Raw genomic sequence first — 18650 nt, 5'->3', positions numbered from 1 at the left:
CACACTACTACTCTTTTTTACATAGAGAGTAATTGAAGAAAAAAAAGACAAGCTAATGAAACAATGAGGTCAATTGGAGGTAAAAGGACTCACTGATTGTGAAGCTGATTGAAACAAAACTTGGCGTAAATGAGCTGGCGCCCCATTCAAGGCTTTCTGCCAAGACAGTTACAGGCTCCCCTGGGCCCTAGACTAGATAAGTCGATCAAAAAAAACTCTCTCTATATATATATAAAATCCAACGTACGTCTGTGTTTCCGCTTTCACGAGAAAACTACTTAACAAATTTAAATTTCTATAATTTGCTTGAACATTCTGGTTGATTTTGAGACTTCTCTAATTGCGCTAAGTATCATAGTTTGCTTGCATTATTGATTTATTTGTGTGAATCTGAAACGCACTGGGCTGAGGGGGGGAGGACCTCCTCACTCATGTGCCAGCCTCGAGGCATACCTTACATCTGCTTAACTAGCGAACAAGAGAACTAGGTAACAGATTTAGATCAGGTTTTTTTCTATAATTTGCTTGAACATTCCAGTTGATTTTGCAACTTCTCTCATCGTGCTAACAATCATAGTTCGCTTGCAGGAGCAAAATATTTGTGCTAATCCGCGGCAGAGGCTGCAGGCCGAGGGGAGGGGGACGTGTGACGTCAGGGGTATGGAGCTGGGCAGGGCCCTTGTCGCTGTCTTGTTTCACTACTACAAAAGCAGAGCCCCGGGGAAAGGCTAGTAAATGATAAAATAGTGAAGCACAAGGTGATCCTGATACTAAGTACTCCTAATCCTAAGCTTTATCCCATTTCCACTTAGAGCTTGACTGTCAAATTATAAAGGAACTGTAAAAGGTCCCTCACAGTCTAAGACTGACATTGTGGTGGCCAGAAATGGGCACACACTGAAACATTACTCATCCAGGGTTTTTCTGTTACCTTATCTACTGTATGTATTGTTTTTGACTCCAACATGTTTAAAATTTAAACAAGAAATATTTTATAAAACCTCAATCAACAAAAAGCGTTATTGCTTACATCCTTGAACCTGTAATAATTTACCATATTTTTCATTTGAAAGTCACTTCCAAGATCCAGCCCACAAGATTCAGCATTGCTCTTCAAGTGGTTGGCTGCATTCAGTCATAGACGCCAGAGCAAATGACATGGAATAATCAAGGCTTGACGCATGAGATTTAAAAACTGGGTTTTCTAAATTATACTGGACTGTAATGAGTATTTTTAGTGTTTGTTTAATTTATTTAAGCTTTTTAAGATTATAATTTTCATTCCAATTTACTTATTTCATTACAGGTGCTTCAATTGTTATTACCTAATGATCAGGCTAGAGGGTCCAGCACTGGAGTAGCTGCAGCCTTTCATCATTTGGCATCATTGTCCTTGGGAGAAAATGGTGAAGGAACAAAATAAAAAGAGTTAAGAACTAAAATATGTGGCAAACATGCAAGTATTTAAAAAAATTTCTTTTAATGTAAATCTCACACTATTACTCTTTTCTAAACACAGAAAAAATTAAGAAGAAAAGACAAGTGATCAGTTCGAGGTAAAAGGACTCGCTGAATGTGAAGCTGCTTGAAACAAAATCCTACAGCCTCAGGGGTCCCCCAAAAGAGAAAATGGAAACTATTATTGTAGACTAAGCATTTACTGTTTAAACAACCTGAAATAAAAAGGAGAGCTGTTTGAGTATTACAACTGTTTCTGTTTTAGCCCTTTCCCTGATGATAACATTTTTTGAAAATTTGGTTGTTGTGCTACTAAATAATGACGTAAAGATCCTGGCAAATTTTCACCCCAAAAATAGAGAAAGTGCCCTTTACTATAATATAATAAGATAAAAATGGATTTGTAAAATGTACTTATGTATCATCTAATCTTTGACAACTGCATGACGCTATCTGAGGTCCTATTATATCTCGATGCTGAAAGACCTTTTGATAGAGCGAAACGTAGTTTTCATTGTACTGTACTGCATACATTTAGGTTTGATGTCCAATTACTATATTCTAGCCCAGACGCCTTGGTTAAAAAAAAAATTAATTAATTCTGACTATTTTATATTAGAGTGTGGGATCAGAGAGGGGTGTCCACTATTTGTAATTGCTATTGAAATCCACAGGAGAGGACTCTTTAATGCCAGCTATATTAAATCTGCAGGAGGCATTGTACTGAGTTTCAGGGTTTTAACATTAATTTGATTAAGAGCATTCTCTTCTCAATGAATTGTTTTTTAACTTATTTTGAGCCAATTTTAAGATTATTAAAGTAAAAATATTGTAATTCAAGTGAGATTTCCTGTGATAAACAATCAAAATTTCAAAACAGGCAAATACTGACATACATGAAAAAAAGAAACATAAAACACGCCACTGGGTTGCCTTCATTTTTGTAGCAAGTGGGAAACTAACCAAAGTAAGAGTACATAATGTTGAATCTCTAACTCAGTCCTAACATTGAACTGAAAAAGGGACTACGTACATAGGAAGAAAGTGAGTGTCTGCATACATAAACTAGCTATAGCTGAACACAAGGCAAATGTACAATTGGGAAGAAAAATAAATACACCAAAACAGAAATGACTCGCAACGTAACCTCACATTGCACGTCTCTTCTATTTGCATCTACCCTGTAGTGAACTGATGGCAGTAATACAGCACGGTGCTGCATCCACCACATGACAAACCACCTCAGCATCCCAATTTAAGACGTGAGTGCAGCCATGCAATGGGTGACACCTCAGCACCACACTAGTTTGAATGGAGTGCCTATCCTGCCACCAACCCACGAGCTTTCCCTGCTAGTTGGAGGACCTGCTCAGATTCAATGAGCTAAATGGAGAGCTATATTCATCAGCCATGCAGAGCTCATCTCTGACCACTACGAGTGGTGTTCTACTCAGTGACATCAGTTGACCTCTCTGTGCCAGTCCCCACCTTCTCTACGCAGTGTCAGCACTACATTTCACCTGTTCACAGTTTAAGTCCCACCCTTGTCGCCAAAGAGTTGCACTGTGGTGAATTGTTGGCAGTGAAGCATGAACCCAGAGTCTCCAGCTCAGAGGTAAGCACATTATACCATGAGCTTAATGGAGAGCTCCTCTAAGTCAGCTGTGCAGTCCCTGTCTCTGACCATTGTGAGTGGTGTGCCACTACACTCCACCCATCCACAATGCAACTCTTTGCCACCTGTCCACAGGGCAAGTCTCACCCTTATTGCCAATTTGTTTCAGTTTGAGGGTCTGCACTGTGGATGGATGGAATGTAATGGCCCTGCTGCACAGAAAAGGTGGATAATCAAATTGACAGTCCAGGCTGTAGCAGCTTTTGAAGCTATCATCCATGATCTCTCAGTGAAGTGGAGACAATAGTTACAAGTCTCTCAGGTTGTCTGCTTTATATTAAAAAGTCTGTTGCTAATCTCTTCACACCGATTGGTCAGTGCTGACTGTCTGTTGATTGATTGTTGGTATAGCCTTTTGACTGTTGATTAGATTTCTATTCTTCTCTTTGCAACTTTACTCTGGTCAAATCACAACCAAATTAAAAACTGAAAGTGCACACCACAGCTCACACTCTAAATCACAACAGCCAAGCAGCAAGGAGCTCTGCAAATTTTGAAACTTCAACACTGGCCTGCAGAGCACCTCACTCATCAATGACTCCTGCATAAAAAGATCAAAAATCTACAAAATACACAAACTAAAGGAAAACAACAGCTAAAGGACACAAGTTGGATAAAGTTGCTATACATGAAGGATGGAAGGATAGCTAGAATAAGGTGCATTATTACAGGGTGTAGCCCAATATTTTCCTGCCTATCTTCCCCCCGTTTTCTCAAAAGCCTTTTTCATGCTTGCTGCTTATCCAAGGAATTGACCAGTAAGTTACTACATGAAAGTTACAAATGAACAAAAATCTAAAGTTAGATTCTGGCAAACTCAACCCAGCAATTACCCAGTTCATGGTTCCCAGAAATTTGTCAGGTGTAAAGATAAAAACATAAAGACATAAAATTACCAGTTATACAGTTATGTAGAGTAGCATAACATCCTAAAGTATGATGCACTAATGGTGTATTATCATGGTATTTCCCTCCACTTGCCCTTTTACCTGTTTCCTCAAGGGTAAGGGTTCTCGTCAAGTTCGTTATCGGGTTGGTCTACTGTTGCACTTTAAGATGAACACACACACACATAGATAAACACACACACAGACCCTAACCACAACAGTGCTCCATGAATGACACACACACGCTGATTAACCCTTAGCACTTTAAACCACACAAGTGCTATAGGAATAACAGCCTGTCATTCAGCACTTCAAGAGACTTACTTATTTTCTACACGAACAACAATACAATGTTTTAGTGATATCTCATACCTAAATATTACTTTTGGTCTACAAGAATACATTTAAACATACAAAGACACAGCACTCTTGACTATAGGCCATTCATCAGCCAAGAATACCTTCTTTCTCGTATTTGTTCCTTCTATTGAGTATAGCACTCTCACCCTCAGCCATATAAACCTCGCAGCACAGAAATAATGGCAAAAATCCGGCTGTCACCAGGTGCTCAAAGAAATCTAACTTATTACTTCAATTACTCTAGACATTAAGACAAAGCATTGAAAGTTAAAAGCAGCATGGTATTTATTACAAGAATAATAATAATACCAGAAGAACAAAGAATACTAGCAAATAGATAGTGATAGGAAAGTCTGAATATATATAGTCTTTAGAAAAAGCTTACAAAAAAGTTACAGATGACAAGGATGAATGTCCCAGGGAGGCATTTGATTTAGCAATCGATGTTCGTGATGCCTTTCTGATGACCAGGGCCGTCTTTGTCCATTCCTCTTCTTCTCTCTTCTTCTCCCTTTGCTTCTCTCTTCTTGCTTTCCAAACCAAGGCATATTTATTATGAAATGTCAAACCTTGGTTTCACAACACATGCACCTGATTGGCTGGCTGTCCAAATGATTGATGAATTAATTCAATGTCCGTTTTCCCACACAACAAAACCTTTGATGTACTCTGAGGTATCAGTAGTTCTTCCTGTCCCAGGCTATAAACTAAACTGTTGTTCCAGATGTCCATCCATAAAATAATCAATAGCCTGAGGTATCAGCTCAGCATCCTTTCCCAGGCTATAAAACCAAATTAGCACAAAGCTATGAACAAGTGTTATAAAAGTAAGGTGTAAGGGAAGAAAACCTGCTTTAATTTGTCTTAGTTCATCTGTTGTCTTGTCTTGAACAAAATATAATGGAAACCAAAATGTACAGATTTTATACACCATAACACTCCACCCCTATTTTGGTCAGACAAACTAAAGATGAACTGTGAGTCCTTCAAACCCTTGGCCGCCCGGGTTGGTAGTATGTTCCCATGCCCATTCCAGTCGCCTCCCACTGCCCAAGTACTCAGTCCCTCAAGCAGATTTGGCACACCAAGGACATTTGAAGTACTTCACAGCTCCTACAATTAGCAGAAAAGAAAAATTTAATCAGCAGATGCAGTTCTTATGCTAGGATCCCATCAGATATACTGCTAAATTTGCCATTGTCATTTCATAATGATTCCATAAGCATTCTGAATCTTTGGCTAGTTGACTCTAGTAATTCCTGTGTTCTGTTACTTCTGCAGCTCTTGTCTTTATTTCTTCAAATGCCAAAGATGCTGTATGCAAGATGGAAGCTGGATTGCCTAAATCTTAAACACCTATTCCAAGTTCAAGTGGTGTGTCAATTCTAAATTAATGTCTGCCACATTACTGTGTTTCACCTAAACAATGGCAACTATTTACTCCACCCCTGGACCCCTAAAATGAGTCCATCTATCTAAGCTACAATTCTATACAAACAACAGAAATGGTTTTATAATGTCTTTGCATCTGATAACTAAATACCGAGTCCTAGGAAGGAACACGTTTCTCAATGAGGCCTTCATCTCAACTATCAAATAAACCAAAGTAATTTCCCTGCTCAATTTATTCAATCAGTAGAGAGATCCGACTGCCACCAATTCTGGCCAGAATAAATTGGGACATCCTGTATGGGGCATCAAGTGTCTTTCCATCCAACAGATCACCACTGGAAGCTGCACCCAACAGGTGGACACCCTCTCCTGTTCCCTCCTTGAGCACTAAAAATATTTTTTGGCTTATGCCACTACTTGGTGTTCATATGAAATGCCTCCTTCAACTCTTAGTGTCCTTCTCTAATGTGATCACTTTCCCATTCAAAACTAAAAATTAACTATGACCTACTGCATTGTACATTATATTACATTTCCATAGTGTCATATGAATTCTCTATGATAAAATTTACAGTTCTGAACTTTAATATCTTATACAATGTAGGATACCAGTTTGTCAAAAGGCCCAAAAACTTCTCTAAACTTAGTTGTTCTATTTTGTTCTAAATATTGTTCAAGTTTCTTTACTTTATTGTTTTTTTTTGTTTTTTTTTTTTGTAGCACACATTATTGGACCAATTTACTCACTAAATAATTACATTAGCAAAACTGCAAATCTAACATTCTAGTTTAGAATTCAAAGCTGAAATGTATCTAATTAATTTAGCTTTAATGTCCAGTTCCTTATGTTATATTCCTGGTTTTATGGTTCCCTCTGAGACATGCACTTCCCCCAGTTCATAACTATGGTAGCCATTAAAGGCACACCAGGTGTGAGGTGGTTTGTGGCGTGGCGGTTAGCTCAGCTGTAGCTAGAGTGGGACCAGCCTGGTGGAATCACAGAACTCAATGCCATTGCCACCCCTTCAAATGTAGCAAATATTATAGTGCACCCTGAGCACAACTCTTTGGAGGACCTCCAGAGGAATGCTAACTGCCTTCTTTCTTGCTGGAGCATCACTTCCACAGTCACAGATACTGTTGTGCAGCTCCCTGCAGTGCAGCTTCTTGCCTCTAAGTGACTAAGATTATAGTCCTTAGGGCATCCAGCACTCCATTTATCCCCCTTTTTGTACTCACTTAGCACATTGCAAGCTTCTTTACTGCTTGTCCACCACTGGTCTTACACTCATGCCCTTTTACACCTTTCCATCACCCACAAAGCACAGAATATATCTATGACACCCAACTAATGGGCCTCGAAAAGGTGGAGGGAAAATGGCCTGTTTCAAAGTTACCATTAAAACACAAGACACTATATTGACATTTAACCCACCCCAGAATGGACATCACTTTAAATCACCTAGTTTACCCTAGTGCAGGGGTCGGCAACCTTTTGAGTCAGAAGAGTCAAAAATTACAATTTACAAAATTTCAAAGTTTTTAAAGAGCCACAAATTTTTTCTTGCCAACAATAAATAGTACTCGCATAAATAAAGTTTTTTGATAAAAAAAAATCTATTTATTCATAAGAAAAAATATCTATTTATTCATATATAAGTAGTGTTTTTCACAACAAATTAGATAATATATATATGGCATTATTAGATTACTTACTAAATTACTTATTAATTAAGTAAAAAATTAAAACAATTAAACATTTACTTACAACACTGACTTGTACTTCAATAACAAACAATTGAGCAAACAAATTCAATGGGAGCGATGGCTTTGCATGGTTATTCAAGTAGAAAATTTAAACTTTACGAAACAATGTAACTTGTACTTAAAATAAAAAAAACAATAACATACATTTGAGCAAACAAATTCAATGGGAGCGTTGGCTTTGCATGGTTTTAGAAAGTTTGGATAAATTTGGCTCATAACTTGTTTTAAGTTTCAAACACGACTCTAAATTTTCATTTGTTAGTTGGCTTCTTACTTTACTTTTAATTATATTTATGTAAGAGAACGCATGCTCGCACGAATATGTCAATAGCAATCTGTAGCAATCTGGAAGACTATTCCATGCGTCAAATATAAGTGCCTCAACTCGCGGCATTTCTTTCACAGCTGTCCACTTTTGTTGCGTTACGTACATACATTTCTGGACCTCCAACTCTTCCAACTTGCTTTTCAACTCTGTAAATTTTCCACTCCACAAAGCTTTACTTTTTAAATCGATCAATTGCATTTCTAGAGAACCAGTATCAATTCCAAATGGCTCAATGTGGATTTCGTTACTATTTGTGTTGAGAGGATTTACTATGAATGCTAGAGTGGTTTTGTTGGTTTTGAATTGCTCAAATCTGTCAGCAAATTCATCTTTAATTTTTTTTATAACTGTGCTGAAGTAATTCGTGTCAACAGTTGCACTGGTTTTATCGCGATATTGCTTTAGAAATTGAAAATGAAGTAATTTACCGCTCTGAATATCTTCTGCAAAAAGAATTAATTTTTCTTCAAAACAAACCAATTCTTCTACCAAAACATAGGCTGGGTTTCCCTTTCCTTGCAGTTTTAGATTCAGCTCATTTAATTTCGCTGTGATATCCACCATAAAGTAACATTTTTGCAACCATTTGTCGTTCTCTAATTCAGGGTGATTAATGCCTTTTTCATTTAGGAATGTACTTATTTCATTCAAGTACAAAGCAAAACGTTTCAACACCTTACCTTTGGAAAGCCATCGCACTTTATTGTGAAGAAGGAGGTCGGAATACTGAGTCTCCATTTCGTTTAAGAATTCTTTAAACTGTCGATGGTAGAGTGCTTTTGACAAGATGCTGTTAACAATCTTGATTACCAAATTCATGACCTCAACTATTTCGGCCGGAAATGTTTGGGCACAAAGCGCTTCTTGGTGTATTATGCAGTGAAACGTAAGAATTTCGTGGTTTATTTTGCTCTCAAGAATCGTTGTTGCCTATTTATTTTTTCCTGTCATACTTCTGGCTCCATCAGTTGCTATTGAAACGATTTTATTTAAATCGATCTTATTGCCTTCAAGGCATTTTTGCACGGCATTCGCTATATCTTCCCCTCTAGTTTGTCCCGAGAGCGGTAGCAATCCTAGAAGTTCTTCTTTTGGACCTTGGGAAGACATATACCTGACAAAAAGGGCAACTTGTGCCGTGTCTTTTATGTCGCAAGACTCATCTAAAGCAAGTGATAAGGCAGAAAAAAGTTGAATATCTTCCACCTGCAAATATGTTACATTTGAAGACATTTTAGCTATTCTATCTTGTACTGTTTTAGTGAGTCAAATGCCTACAATCAGAACAAAAGTTTCACTTGCATCGTGGTTTCATAAAACCACACAACCCAATTTTTTTTAATTTTGGCAAATATTAGATACTTAGTTTACGAGTAAAGGTGTTATGCCCAGCTATGCCGAAATCAATGAAAACTGCCAAACATATAAACAATCTAAAACTGCAAATACCTACCTACTTTGATCCTCAGATTTCGAAAATAGGTTTATTAAATAACAATTTATAGGTACTTACACTTATTATTATTATTTTAACGCTAATTTTTAAATAATAAAAGCTATAAAATAGATTAATAATAAAATAGGTAATTTATTAAATATATATTTTAATAAAAACACTTTCGCGGTAATATCCAACAGTAGTACTTTGTTTCTTTTTTGACAATTCTTATTTACTTCAAAAAAGTAGTTAGGTATCTTATTTGGAAAAAAATATGTATAATATGTATTTTAAAAATATAATACTTGTTATGTTACCTACCTTTACTTCGTTTTATTTATTATTATTATTATATATATATGTACATACATAACTTTGAGAAGATAATTCGCTTCTAACTCTTTTACTTGAAACAACAAACTATACGTCACAGCCAAAGCACTGGTGAAGACGGCAAATTGTCTTGCGTCGAAAGCGAATTAAAACCTACATAGAAACATCCGACGACGGCGTCATTCGAGAGCTTCCGACGGACTGACGACAGTGACGACGCGTGTCACGGGGGAGGGGTGCGGTGAAAAGCGAGTACAAGTGGCTGAGAGATAGAATCGGTGCCTAATCCTCGTTAATCGATTCAGAACGATTTTGAAATGTTTTTTTTTTTTTGATAAAATAAATAATATTTGCGTATGGAACTAAAGAGCCGCAGCTTCACATCCAAAGAGCCGCATGTGGCTCGCGAGCAGGTTGCCGACCCCTGGCCTAGTGGGCTATACACATCAATATACAGGCTACAAAAAATTAAAACAAATGCTAAATAAGGCATAATCTATCTGTCTAGGCCTTTTGGACAAAGTGATTCCCTCATAGTCTTTTTGATTGTCTTGATCATTGTTCTCCCTTTGGGTCCTATGAAATCCCTACAAATGTGTCCTAAACTATCCTGTCTTGCCCTTAGAGACCAGCTTCTCTCTGCATGCAGTACATCCCATGTTATGTGCTTATGGAAATGAACACTTAGCTTTTATCTCTCAGTGTCCAGGTGTCTTTTCCTCAGTCCAGTGCTCGACAATGGTGGTGATGATGATGCAGTCCCTTGGCCTCTCTCAGCAGGATTCTGATGCTTGCTTCAGGTCCTAGTATAAAAACTTTGTCGCACACAAATTCAGTCCAAACATAAACAGTTCATTCTGGTTCTAATAAAGTCTGTAGAAATGGATGCAAAACAGTATTTTCTGGCTTTCAGTCAAATCAAGTCTTTTGTCCTTTTTTCTAGCAGCCACTGTTTCTCATTTTCTGGATGATGTTCTTCCTAGACTATTAATCTAGACCTTGTTATCAGGTGTAATAATTAATAGTGCTGCAACTTGCCATACTTTGTCCACAACCAGAGTGAATGAAATAATATTAATTTCTAATTGAGAGAAAGAGAGAGTGCTCACATATTTTATTAAAATGTCTGCCTTCTGTCCCTGCTCCACAATAACTCCTAGAGCTCTTTACCTACCAGACAGACTTAACAAATATGTGACACCTGTCTTTCTTCCTGCTTTGGTGCTTATGTAACAAAGACCCTAAAAACTACCCAGCTGTTAGTATGAATCACAACAGGCCTTTCAGTATATCCATGGCAAACGTTCAGATCCGATCCCATCTGCGTCCCTACAGAGCGACGGGAGACTGCCGCAGGCTTGGAGCATAGGGCGCTAGGACCCAGGGCACTCATCAGCCCTTGTCCTGCCAGCCCCTGCGATCTCTCCCTCCTCACTTCGCACACAGCACTCCATGCCGCATCCGTTGTCGGAGAACTGCCTGCTCGATGCTGATCGTTAGTATCACAGGCAATTTCGGCAGAGTCTCCTTCATGCTGTACGGGGTCGGCTGTATTCACCGTCCCTACTGTACCTTTCTGGCTGAAGAATCCAGCGTCGCACTGTCTCGTCGCCATTCGTAGTACTTCCATTGAGGCAACCTCCCGGATCCCATCTGCACGAGGAAATGTCCCTGACATCGCTTCACTGGGTGACATGCCGTCGCGGGTGCCTCCAGCGCCAGCACGCTCGTTGGAGCCCGCTGCTCTCTTGCCCTGGCCGTTGTCTCTCTCCCGCACCAGGTGAGCACTAGTCCTCCGCGGTCCGGCAGCGGTCTGCTGGGTGACTCCTTGTCCCTGGGTTGTCGGCACGCCGCACTTGCGGCACGTGTGTGGGGGCACCTGCTGCGCCAGGCCGTCCACAAAATTATTATAAAGTCCCATCTGGGATGCCATTGTGGAGGCTGGCCTGGACACAGACAAGCAGACACATTCATGTGACCCACAAACACGTTTATTTACACTATTTACAATTCAAGGTGCACCACAAAGCCCCAAAGTCCCCAAAGTCCTGGCCACACAATGCCTTACTTCCTTCAGGCTGCCTCCTTGCCTCTTTACTTCCAGTTTGGTCCTCTCCACTCCCGACTCTCTCACAGAATGAGGGGAGGCGGCCCCTTTTATTCACACCCGGATGTGCCAGGTGCTTCCCGGCAATCTCCCACCGACATGCCCCCGTGTGGCGGAAGTGCCGGCTGTATCCCCGGAAGCACTCCGGGTGTCCCTGCTACAAAAGGAACCAGGGCAGTCGCCCCCAGATGGTCTGGGGAAGGCGCAAGCACTCCTCCGATCCTCCTGGGCGTCCGGGCCGGGTCGCCACCCCAGCCACCTCTGACACTATCTATCTATGATATAGTGCCTTTCATATCTATCTATCTATCTATCTATCTATCTATCTATCTATCTATCTATCTATCTATCTATCTATCTATCTATCCCTATTCAGTCATAATGGAGCTGAGCTAATGCAGACATCCCTGAGTGCAAGGCAGAAATCATTCCTGGTAGGAGCACCAGCACCAGTAACACAACATTCTTATCAGCTAATGGTTGTCAACACAGAGCTTGAATTCAGGCTTGCTCAATAATTACTTCACAATGATACTTCTGGAATTTTTGCATAATCAAATAAATATTCAGAATGTTCAGAATCCACCACAAACAAGAAGAACAGTTACTGTAATTATTACAATGTGGCAGCTGTATGAGTTTCATTATTGTTTGTTAAGCTGACCTGATCTGCTATTAAGCCTTTCAGCATTTAGATGTTTATCACAGACAATTTTTCATCTTTGGGACTACGAACAAGGCAACCTGTCTGAAATATCACAATAATTCTATCACTAAAATGAATGACTTACTTTTAGGGGCTACTTGGCTACACAAAGCAGATTTATTAACCAGAATTATTCTGACAAAAGAAAAATCTCATGTAAAATGTGTCCTAAATTAAAACCGTGACTTTTAAATAGCCAATAATGCTTGTTCTGCATGGTTAATCATTTGTATTCTCTGCTGTTGCTCCTTTTGCTTCATTTTTGTATACTTTGTTTTTAACCACGCCTTTATCACACAGGCAACCAGCAATCAAAGCCTTAGGCCAGATCTGTTAAAAGAGAGTTTTTAAAGGACATGGGTAAATGGGAAAGAAGATGCCCTAAGCCCTTCATGTAATGTTGGGTTTGTGGAAAAAATAATGATTTCCTCTGCGTGTGGAGCTGAATTAACTGCAAAATATATGCATTAGCAATTGGCATCTGGAATAACTATAATCTAAAATGATGTAAAAAAACATATTCAAATAGTTAATCTTTTCATGTCTAACTGTTTTAAAGGAGGAGTGAGCCTTCATAATTAAAGTGCTGTGGCTACTATTTTCCGGAGGCAGAAAGGCGGCACACAGTTTCTGTTAGTAAACAGGCCTTTGCCTGGGTGTGGAGGCTTCGGCTTCCTACAGAATGGCGTCAGGTTTAGAGTAGAGTAGTTAGGAGTAGGGTTCTACTGTGCATTTGTGATTGTTATTGCAGTTTAAATTGTGGGCAGACACACTGTGTAGATAGACTTCAATTTATGTAATTACTTTTCTGTTCAAATGAAACAGTAAAGGTTCTATTCGAGGTGGTTTTATGGAGCAATTTTCATAAAACTCTTACAAGTGGGCAGATTGTACAACTCTATCTAGGATTTCCTAGACAGCTTGAAATGGAGTTCTCTAATGTAAGCACTGCACTTTAGTATTATAATACATGTTTTAAAATATGTTGCTGAATGATAATAAAAATCTAACTATTACACTCTCTGTTTGATAGTTGAAACAATCTAATGTCCAAACAATTCATAAATTAATAGTTGTTTTATTTGAAGCTGGATAGTTAGAATGCTAAACTGAATTACATGAGGCACAGCAGCACAATGGTTAATGTAGTTTGTGCACAGCTCAAAAGTTGAAGTATCAGCCTGATTGCTGTCTTTGTGGATTTTGCACTTTCTGCCTGTGTTCACATTTTTTTTTTGTTTAGTCAGGCTTCCTCTTGCATTGTGTGGTAAATTCACAAATCTAAAGTGCCCCTCAGCCATTCTTCTAACTAGTCTGACTGCTCTGGTCTCTGATTGCAGTGCCCTCTTCAGCTTATTAAAATATTAACTGTGTCCATGTAGTTCACCCACGTAGTAGTGAAACAGGACAAAGTTTAAAAATCAGTAAAAAATGTAATAATTTGAATTAAGAAGAATTCATATTGATAGCTTTCGTATCGGAGGGCCTTTTCATATACTATATTTTTGGTTTTGCTATCAGGGGTGAGAATGTAGCTGTGATCTCTTTGCCAAAAATGTAAAAAGTTGGCAAGATATCTCTGGCCAAGTGAAAGGCAGGTACACCCCAATGTCAAACGTTGCTGCTGTATCTGATCGTGTTCAACTCTGATATAAGAGTGTCACCCGTGTGGGGAGAACAGCACGTGACCATGATATCTCCGCTAATGCGCAGGTACCCTCTAAAACACACGTAGCTGTGATCTCTCTCTCAAAAACGTCAAACGTTAATCTTAAAAAATCTCTAGATGATAATGTCTACTGAACAAACAGGTATTGCTAGCTAAGTGGAGGCAAGGTAAGCTATAACACGTTTAGAGAGGTAGAGCGACTCGAACGGAGGCTAGTGTGTGAGTGAGGATGGCACTGCCCGGCTTCCTACTCCCGAGCTCCTGCCTCCCCCCCTCGGCCCGCAGCCTGTCTCTCGGATTTACGTAAATAAATCAGGGCTGCAACTGAACAATAATACTTAAAGAGATGAGAGAAGTCTCAAAATCAACCAGAATGTTCAAGCAAATTATAGAAAAAAAAACAGATCTAAATCCGTTAAGTGGTTCTCTTGCGAAAAGCAGACACACATATAGACAGCTAGACAGACCGATGTTGGATTTTATATATATATAGAGATGTAAACCATTTCACAGGCATATAGATCCACTTTTAATCAGTCTACTTTATAAAAAATTATGATAAATAAAATGAAGTGCTTCAGTAATATGCTTGAATATTCACTGTGCAGACCTTTTTCAGTGTAACTTCTTATTTTTAAGAAATACTTTCTCAGTCCATTGCCCAAATACAAATCAAAGCAATCCATAGTTTTAAGCTGCTTGTTTATGTTATGCTTTAATGGAGGTCATGGGTGGAAGGTGTATATTAATATGGAAAGAACAATCTCATTCATTTCCCTTACCTGCTTTATTATAGCTGAGACCATCACCAATTCAAGGCCAATCTGGGACGTCAACTAAAATGGAAACATTTACTCTTATTACTCATAATGCAGGAGAAATAAAACTCCATTTTTATCCTCCATCAATAAAATGTAAAAAGCAGAGAGTCTTTTTTTTTAACAGCATTAATAAAACATACTGAAATATATTATCAAGAGTGACGTCTTTTGCCATTGTCCACTGCTATAAGCCTTGGAGTCATTCTCAAAAAGAAATGATGTGAATGCGGCAGCAATTAAAATCTTTCTACTACCTATAAAACACTGGTTGAGTATTGCATTGTTGTGCAATTTTGATTTAATATAACAGCTTGCACAGCCTTAACTCCACGTGGGCAGCTGCCTCAAGCAAAGAGACTTACTAGCTCTGCACAAGCAGACCAAATGGTTGTGTTCAAACCTAAAATACACCCGCGTCAATCACCACAGTAGGTGCCCGCTCACCGCACTGCTTTGTATTCTCTTCTCATCTGCTAGCCCCTGTGAGAATATGGCAATAACTTACACTAAGTGCTCTTAACAGTACACCTTGACCTAATCAAACAGTATAGAATTAATATGATTATGAATCAACATTAATAAAACCACAGTGTAACCTGTGGTAGAAATTAAATTGGAATTATTTTAAAGAAAGAAAGCATGTTCTCAAACTGTGACCTCCTTGATTCAGGAACCAGGCAGGAGGAAACCTGTCCATTGTGACCTTCATTTACTCTTAAATGCTAAAGATGCTAAATGCACCCTGTACAGCTTTCTACTAAGGGACAGTACCTGGGCAGAAGCTGGAAGTAAGTGGTCAAAGAATAAAAGAAAATGTCTATATTTATAAACAACTGAATTTACATAACAGTGCTGATTAATGCATACATTTACTCTGATTGGTTTGTTGGCTTACACCCAAATAACTTACCCAAATAAAAGTCTACTCTACTACACTTTTGTTCTTCGCATATCTCGTAGGTTCAGCTATTACCCTTTAAATATGTGTGTGTGTGACAACTGTCCAATCTTGTTGTTTACAGGACATCAGGCAAAAGCTGCAGGTTTTCTGAATGCTGGCAGGTTAATCAAATGTTAGTTTTACAATATTCCATTTAAGCTGCAGTTTCAGTTTTGAATTGTAAACTGCTTGGTTCATTCTTGTGATTTTGAACACTATAGTCTTCATATGGCTCATTTTTTATACCATATGCAGTGTATATTGGGACAAGAATGACACTTAGACATCATAAAGGTTTGAAGCAGCTGCCCGTATAATGTGCCTTGGCTCCACAAAGTATCAAGAGGTTATAATAACTTCAAAATTTCACACGTCTGATGTAGACCACGCCTGATGAAAACATCATCCCTCAAATCTCTCAAATGCATTTTCTTCCTGTATGATGTCTGCATTATCCTCAAAACTCTTCTTCTTACTTAGAGAGAAGTTGGGCGCATGCACTGATAGCGAGTTGTCGCATTCACCACACACCAGACCGCCTGGATTAGGACCCGAGTACAGCGGGTGACACCTCACCACCACACTGGAACAGTGTGAGGTTTTTTTACGGTGGCTGGAGTGTCAATCCTGCCACCAAACCCCAAGTTTTCCCTGTAAGTTAGAGGACCTGCTTGTAGGGCTGGACGCAGATTAACGTCATACCAGGACAAAGCAATTACATGTTAAGGGTGCTGCTCAAGGGACCAATGCAACAGAGTCACTATGGGATTCAAACCGACAACCTCCCAATTGACAGTGCAGATCCCTAGTCTCAGAGCCACCACTCCACCCCTCTTACTTACAATGCTTAATATTCCAACACCTCGGATTGCTGGTCATCTTTTCTTATTTCATGTAAATCTGCAATGCACCTTAGCTCCTCTGATGTTGATCTTCTCACTGTAAGATTTATTAAGCAACTCTCCAAGTTTTTTACTCCTGCTTTGTGGAACTCCCTCATGACTTGAAGCTCCAGCATTGGTAATACTCAAAAATGTGTCCTTTCACTCCTCTCTCTCTTAACTTGCTATATCTGTAAAAAATATTCAATTGGACTGAATGTGATTTTGTACAGAATGTACTTACCTTCAACTCAAATATTATTCTCATCTTACGCAGTTCACAATTACCTATACAGTGGTACCTTGAGATACAAGTGCCCCAACGTATGAGTTTTTTGAGATATGTGCCATCACTAAGTCGATTTTTTGCCTTGAGTTACGAGCCAAAATTCGAAATATGAGCCATCAAAGAGCTTTTTGCCACACATTCCGAGGAACTGACGACAGAGGAGTTTACGGAACTACAGACGCAGCAACATACAGAGGTTCTGCAGGAGATCGGTATCGCGGAGGAGGTTATCTCATAAAGTGAGATAAAGGAAGTGTTTGCAATGTGGGAAAAAGTTTCAAACTTTAAAGAAAAGAAACACCCTGAAAAAGTTGCAACTGATCACGCAGTGGCGCTATTTAATGACACTTGCCTAACTCATTTCAGAAACATTCTAAAGAGAAGGACTAAACAAAGCTCTATGGATAGGTTTCTATTGAAAAATCCTGCGAATGAAAGTGAAAGCATGGCAAAAAAAAAAAAACTAGCGAAGAAGAAAATTAAATTAAGCAAAAGTAAAGTGAAGTGAAAGAAAAAAGCATTACAATACGCTAATCGGCTTCGCCAACATCTGTTCATTTCTTGAGATTCTCTTTTATGTATTAGGTTTTATTTTGTTTATATACAATATTTGTTCATTATAAAAACATTTTTCTTATGTTGAATACATTTAACGAAAAATTGGGGTGGTTTTTTGGGGGCTGGCACGAATTAGTCTCATTTCAATTAATTTCAATGGGGAAAACGGATTTGAGATACAAGCATTTTGACTTACGAGCTCGCTCAAGGAACGAATTAAACTCGTATCTCAAGGTATCAATGTATACTGTAGACAGAGTAAAAAGTAAAAGTAGCACAGATTGAATTTTTAAAGGGTCGGGGTGTCAGCTGCACACCCCATTTCCTAGTTTTGAGGCTAAAAGATAGCAGTTTGAGATCTATGAGTGCTGCTGCGCAATTAAATGATGACAACGTTAAGCTCAGGCGTTGTTTTGTAACAGAAAGATGGGAAGGGAAGGGTTTCTTCTTCTGGCACATCTTCTTTGCTTTGGGCAAAAAGAAACAGGAGTAAGCTGCCATGTCACTGATCTGACAGAAATGAAATGTTCTCAGCATGCCAGATGAAACCCCCAGAGGTTCATCTGGGTTGCAGTGTAGGCAAGCCCACCTGCTTTTTAAAACTCAAACTCACATACTACAGAAACCTGTCAGAAAAGATTCAAGAGACGGTCGTAGTGGAAAGGATACACACAAACAACCCCAAACCAATTCATAAATCAAATTCAAAAGTCAGAGGAAAAAAAAAAATTTTTTTACCAAGAGATACAGAACCAGAGAAGATCACACATAAACCTTTAAGGAATTATCCCCTATCTCAGATGTCTAGGAAACACCAAGTGCTGACCTTTTATCCCATCCCCTTTAGGAAAATGGTTGTGCTTGTGATAAAAAAAGGCCCAGACAAAAATATACAAAAACTAATTTAAGTTTACTGAGGTGGGCTTGGCGCCCTGCCCAGGGTTTGTTCCTGGCTTGTGCCCTGTGTTGGCTGGGATTGGCTCCAGCAGACCCCCGTGACCCTTTGTGAGGATATAGCGGGTTGGACAATGACTGACTGAC

The sequence above is a fragment of the Polypterus senegalus genome, chromosome 5 (assembly GCF_016835505.1).
Source record: "Polypterus senegalus isolate Bchr_013 chromosome 5, ASM1683550v1, whole genome shotgun sequence".
NCBI lineage: Eukaryota > Metazoa > Chordata > Cladistia > Polypteriformes > Polypteridae > Polypterus > Polypterus senegalus.
Note: the sequence above shows the minus strand (reverse complement) of the source record.